The sequence below is a fragment of the Strix uralensis genome, chromosome 4 (genome assembly GCF_047716275.1).
Source record: "Strix uralensis isolate ZFMK-TIS-50842 chromosome 4, bStrUra1, whole genome shotgun sequence".
NCBI lineage: Eukaryota > Metazoa > Chordata > Aves > Strigiformes > Strigidae > Strix > Strix uralensis.
Window position 1 is genome coordinate 12,394,200 of NC_133975.1, and position 5,741 is coordinate 12,399,940.

Sequence of the window (5,741 nt, forward strand, 5' to 3'; positions counted from 1 at the left end):
GGGTTATATGTGGGACGTGCCCGCCGCCGCCTCCAGCTGCAGCTACGGCGGCAGCTCCGCGACGGCAACGACGGCCAGGCCCCACCCCGGCCGGGGAGGGCCGGCTCCCCGCGGGCGGGCCGCAGGGCCGCGGAGGGCCGGGCTGGGGGGAGCCTTCAGCCGGGCTGCGCTGCGCTGGGCCGGGCTGGGCGGGCTCCCTACGGGGGGGTAGAGCGGAGGGGCCCACTCCCCTTAGCCGGGACGGTGTGGGGCAGATGCTGCCGGTCTGCTGGTAAATCACCACCCCGAGGGGGGAAAGGCCCGGTGTGAGCCCGGCTGCGGCGATCCACTCGACGCCAGCAATTGTGGGTGTGCGACCTGGGCTAAAAAATACAAATACATATGTGTAAGAGAACGTATGTGAAGAGAGCAGCTGCGACCTCAGTGAGTGCGAGGGGCAGAACGCTAGCAGCCAATTTGTCTTCCCTCATGCTTGTCTTTAATGTTGTCAGCATTTTTAAGGACATTTGTCATCACTGCCACCAAGGGGTTGTCAAGGTTCAGCCTCTTGTTAAACACAACGGGAGTTGGATGTGAATCCGTTTTTGCAGGTGACGAAGCAGAGACACCTGGAGCTGAACATAGCCCTTGTAGCCACTTGTTCATACATGGCATCATGGCAAGTTGTATGAGACACTTTCCAACAGCCAAAGGGGATCCACTGGGGCTCCCCGCCGTCATTTATTTCAACAAAAGATTTGGTAGCTTCTGTATAATAATATCTGAAAGTATTGCCAAAGCCTTAATTCTTGACTTTTGGGGTTTTTTTAATCTATTATTAATCACAAAATATTCAGTAACACTGTCAAGTGGAACAGCATCTGTTGAGCTCTGATAACTTGTCACCCACATAGTCTTCATGCTATGCAGAGTAAACCTTGTCCACGTGTGCCGTCTTTATCAACAAAACACTCACATTTGCTCTGAGGTAGCAACTAGTCATAATATTCAAATTAATCTAGGTATGAGTTGAGCTGGCTTCCAGAAACACTAAGCTGATTTCAGTAGAAAGACTTCTGACATAGCTCACCTGGATACTACACCAAGCTGGGCAAGTCTTACTTGCTGTGTATGACACTTCCAACCTTGACTTCTGCCTACAGTTCCCCCTTCCCTCTTTTTCATGCAAGGGATAAAACTCATGCACTCCTGTAAGGTACTACCTGAGGCTTTCTCCTGATGGGATCCCATGAAAACCAGGTTTAAGTAGGCACAATTTACTGACCAACTGCATCTGGCTATAGACTCATAAGAAGGGAAAAATTACAATGCTGTCTTCTAATTAAGGACCTCCTGAATGCAGTAGGCAGCATCCAGAATCCCCTGCTACAGTTAGTGTTTTGTTGTTCCCTCCGTTACAGGGGCAGAGTGGGTCCATGACTGGATTCTCCAAACAGCTGCAGTCTCACTTATGGCAAAAAAAGGCATACATGAAAGCCAAAGACACTACATGACTGTAAAATTTGCTGTAGAGCACACTTTTGAAAAGGTAAGATTTACCAAATAACTTTATTTATAGAATAATATCTAAAATATGAAAAATATCAGTGCTTTGATTTAAACTTGCCCTTTAAGGAAACAGGAGACTAATAAAAATGAAAAGTGTTAGGTCTGAAACAGGGAACAGAAAGAAACAAGAGCTCTGTGTGTAGGTAATGGGAATATTTTCATTATTTATGACAACAGTTACAAGGAAGAGGTTGGGGAAAATGTCTCAAATTACAAATAGCAGTCTGTGAATTACTGCTGTTAGACTACAGAATCTCTCGTAGTTGTATTGGTATTCCTATTAGTTGTCTCATTCTGTAGTCACACTTGGGTACCTCAAGTGGGATATAGGAAAACAGAGTGAATATGGATAGATAAATACAGCAATCTTGACTGGAGAGTTTGCATTCTAGAGTTCCACAGAATCTTTCATAACTGGCTTATTAGTCTGCATCTCATTAATTCAGTATAAAAAAAATTTCAAAGGTGTTTTCTGCTGACTGTTGTCTTGTAGCCAAAATAAAATAGATGACATAATCTCTCTTAGATAAGCATATGTATAGTCTTGCCACTGCTAGGACTCAGTATTAATTATATTCTGAGGGGTACTGATCAGGCTCCTATTTATTATTGGAGATAAAATAAGAACTATAAGGGATACCTCAGTCTCTGCAACCATTTATTTTCCTTTCAAAATTAATTATTCAAAAGAAAGGAGAATGATGCAGAGAGTAAGGCTAGGAAAAAAAAATCACAGTCACACCAAGTATTGGGTGTTCCTCTTGGGAACAGTAAGAGGTTTCATGGTTCAGTGCTACTTGGTGAACACCTTTCACTAGAATTTGAATTAATTCAAAATTCAAATGTGTCCCTTAAAGCTATTTAAATGATAACCCATTCAGTAATAATTCTCCATCACTTGGAAAAATGTTTCATGGGTTCTGAATCACTTCAGTCTGGTGGAAATGATGCTTACAGCATAGCTGGAAGGGAGGTGCCTCAAGACAGATCCAAAGCAATGCAGGAAATGTTACTGGTGACTCAATGGGTATCTGTCTTCTCTCTTGAGGGCCAAATTGTGATTTTGTGGAAGTCCCAAAGGACAGTGAAGCATGTAGTTGCCATGTCCTTAAGAGAATATCAGGAGTCAGCTCCAAAACTCACCTACTGCATTCTAAACCCTCTTCTTCCCTTTCCCACAATAGGAAAAAAAGTACTTGCTGCCTTTTTCTGAAGTTAATTGTCTCATTGTGCCTGCTTGTTTGCGTGTCCTGGTGTACATGCAGGTCAGGTTTACGGTCCCTGGCTGTTCCAACTTCTGCCTGGCTGCATATGTATCGTTGTAGCCATGACAGAGAAGTAGGGTGGCACATGATACTACACAGAATTAATAGTGAAATGGTGTCTTAGTGCTGCACTGGGGATCTATATGCTGCTGGTAAAGGAAGTGCCATTTGGATGATATCTAAATCTAAATTTATGACCCCATAAGCATTAAAATGCATACATAATTGCTTGAGTATATTTTCCACTCTGTCTTGTCCCTATCCAAACTGTGTAATTATGTATCAGCTGATTTAAATCTCTGTGTCTCTCAGTTTAAATCACAAAGTACTCTAGTCCACACACTGTCCTAAATCCTATTGTTCTGATTCATCTCTGTGTAATCATAAGCCTTGTAAGTTCCTTTGGAGTGAATTTCTATGTAATTCAAATTTATTGTTATTGTTTCTTTAATACGGTTAAAGTTCAGAAACATTCACTTCTGTTATAACCTCACTATATAAATTGTGTAAGTTAAAGACCACTCTGACCTTGCTATTGAGGTCTCTAAATTAGGAGCACATGTTTAATATTAATCCTCAGTTCCTCGCAGGAGTATTTTGAAAAGAAATCCAAAGCACACTTTAAACTGGAGTAATAAACACTGTTTATTTATCAGATTGTCTGCATCTCATTTCCTGAACTAAACAGCTCAAGTCTGTTTGCACTCCTGACATTGCAAGTCTCACAAGCTGATCCAAGAGAACATCTGTCAGTTTGTTTTCAAGACTGGACATTGCAGAAGAAAAGAAGGGGTGGGGGGAGACTTTCACAAACACATCTTTTCAAACAAAGTGAGGACTTTCTCAGCTGCCTTCATAAGCCAGGCAAGCTGTGCCTTAGAAATATACTTTTAAGGACAATTTCTTTCTCCTTCCCCCATCCCCTAACAGTAATTGAAAAGCAGGGGTCATTTCTCTTCTCCGTGTTCTGCTCAAACTGATGCCAATAAATAAGGAAGCGTTAATGAGTCAAAAAATGTGTTCAAGAAGTACTCTCAAAGTATACTGAAAGCAAGTTAAAAAATCAAGAGCTTGTTCTCCTCTAACGTAAGACACAGCTACTCTGAACTCATTGCATTTGATGCAAGAGAAAAAAGGTAGACTTTTGGCACATTTTTTTTGATCTGAAGGAAATGCCACAGCCTGCTCTGTTCTTCACTCTGTTTCTAGCCAAAAGAACAGTTTGTGTTGGTATGTTTAAGGGAAGGAAATTCAGACCGTTAATAACAGAACTGGCCTAGAAATCATATGCTTTAAATTCTGTCACACTCTTAACAGGCCTTTTTCTAGCTGTAAAAGGGGGAATTGTATCTCAAACTTTATCATTAAATATAAGGTCTGCAGTGAAAAGGTAAGTGTATATTTGAGCAGGTGTTTGGGAACAAAAAAAAAAAAAAGCATTTTTTTATTTGAAAATACTGATTCATAAAAAAGAAAGGTATCCAGAGGAACAAAGCATGACAACTTGTACTTGGAAGAGCTGTTTGATTTCTGAGGTTGTGTGTAATGAGACAGGGATAGATCTGGTCAAAATGTGTGTTTGAAGAGGGAAGAGTGGAGAATGAAAGAGGGAAAGAACAGAGCCCTTGTTTTTCCAGATTCAAGAACCAAAACTTCAGAGCTTTCTTCTGAGCTGTAGAAGATTCAGATTCAATTCTCTGATCTTTCCGGTCAAGAGCAGGGACTTGGCTTTGATGTTTTGGTGTTGCAGGTAAATATTCTATCTACTCTGGAAGATTCAGTTTTCTTATATACAGTGTTGGAAGCCTTAGTTTTATGCAGAAGCAAAAAAGAAATACCAAACTCCTTCTCGTATGCAAACTTCCTACTTTGCAGCCCACTCTCCTGTAGCTGCTTCCGGGCCGTTCCATTAATAGGACACAAATGTTGCGTGAAGGGCATTTGGCAAGAGCTACCAGGTCTGAAGCTGCAACATGCAAACTCAGCTAGCCACTGCGAGGGGTTAGGTGGACTAGGCAGACCTAAGGCCAAGTCACTGCTCAGCAGGATACCTAAGTTTGTAGTTCTGTAAAAATACGGCTGTACTCTTCCTTACCTCCTATTAGCTCTCTGAAGAGAGATACGGTGACACCAACTGCTATCAGTTCAGTATGTGTGGGACTATCTGAAAGAAAGAGAAATTTTGTTCAATTCAAACCACACTTTCGTGGGTTTCTCAGACAAGACGTTGCCAGACCCACACTGCATCTACTCTAGCTCATAGACTTGTGTGTGTGATTCGAATTTGTGGAACCAACAGTCGCATGGGAATGATCGTGAGTCATAGAAACTCCTTATTCTTCTAATAAATGGCTATAGTGAATCAGAGGAAAACATGCAAACGTAAATGGGATTTTGCTTCTCTCTGCTCTGTGCTCTGCTTTGCCGTTGAACAACGGCCTAGACTCTCAAATAACTTCATCCCAGCTGATACGTCCTTGTGAATATACATAACCTGCAAGATCCTGACACATGCAAAAAGGATACAGTGCATTAAAGAACAAGGAATGAATTGGAATGCAATAAGTTAAAAGGAAAGAGTAACTTTTATATAAAAGTTTTCTACTTGGCTGGGCCCAATACGTTTTACCTTAGGATGCTCTTAACAAACTGTCGGAAGCAACCTGGAAGTGCAGTTCACAGTAGAGTGAAAATAAAGTCAGCTTATAAGCCTCCAGAAGACCATAAAGTAATATTTAACAGACATTATGATTAAGAATATAGCATGTCTCACATATATTTCATCTATAACGGAATAATAGGATTTGTAGACTGAGTAAAAGCGGTGGCTGTCATCTAAGTACGTACTGACATTACTAATATTTTTGATACTGTCTTTGATAATATTTCTGTAAGTAAACAGTGAAAGTCTGGGTGAAACTTCATGAT